An 883-nucleotide genomic window follows, 5' to 3' on the forward strand; every position below is an offset into this window, starting at 1 on the left:
CCCAGCAGCCAGCAGCTCCACTGTCTGCAGCCACCCAGCAGACCACATCTTCACCAGCCGCAGCCACCCAGCAGCCAGCAGCTCCACTTTCTGCCGCCACCCAGCAGACCACATCTCCACCAGTTGCAGCCACCCAGCAGCCAGCAGCTCCACTTTCTGCAACATCAGCAGCACAATATAATGAAGCTGTAGCTGAGATATGATATGATAAATGATATGTATAGGCTAATTTGTATGTCACCTATAGAGCTATCAACACATTTTCTTCAAAAACAATATAATATGTTTAATATTTCTTCACAGATAATCAATGCACATCTGGCAGTAATGGTGCGTATCATAATAGTAAAAACACAGAAAAAGCAGCATTTATTGACTCATTTGCTATGACTGCCATCTGGAACAGGGGGACTCCAAGACTCAAGGTCAGCATTGGTATCATAAATCTCATGGATGTACTCTAATGAACACTAATTATTGATATAAACAACAAAACTTTTGGAATTACTTCAAATATAAGTAATAGTATTTTTTTTCAGCAACACAGTCTCTGTAACAACGTTTCATTAACAAAGGTTAACACACAATCAGCTGATAAGAAAGCAGTAGAGAGTAATATAGACAGACAAATAAGAATGAATGGTTGCAATCCTGCATGAAGTTGCACTCTTCATTCCAACGGTTGTTTTGTTCAATTTTAGATGAAACCCCTGGAGTAGCCTACAACATTGTTGTGGGCATTATTAATGACCATCACCACTGGACACTAGCGGTAAAATTATTTCTAAAGATCATAAATCTGCCAAAATGTTCATGTCAAGATAAAATGAATTGCTTATTTTCTTATAAGTGGCTTATTTCCACTGGGGGAGTCCAAAAAGGA

The 883-nt window shown here is 39.3% G+C and overlaps 1 long non-coding RNA gene across 1 annotated transcript in view; it reads left to right on the top strand.

Moving 5' to 3' along the window:
- The first annotated feature begins 215 nt into the window (after positions 1-215).
- LOC116686551 (uncharacterized) overlaps positions 216-883 on the top strand; it is a 960-nt gene continuing 292 nt past the window's right edge. The window contains exons 1-2 of the long non-coding RNA XR_004331293.1: positions 216-425; positions 702-772. This is a non-coding gene — a long non-coding RNA (uncharacterized LOC116686551). The remainder of the gene's footprint in view (positions 426-701; positions 773-883) is intronic.

Source organism: Etheostoma spectabile, unplaced genomic scaffold (assembly GCF_008692095.1).
Source record: "Etheostoma spectabile isolate EspeVRDwgs_2016 unplaced genomic scaffold, UIUC_Espe_1.0 scaffold393, whole genome shotgun sequence".
Classification (NCBI taxonomy): domain Eukaryota; kingdom Metazoa; phylum Chordata; class Actinopteri; order Perciformes; family Percidae; genus Etheostoma; species Etheostoma spectabile.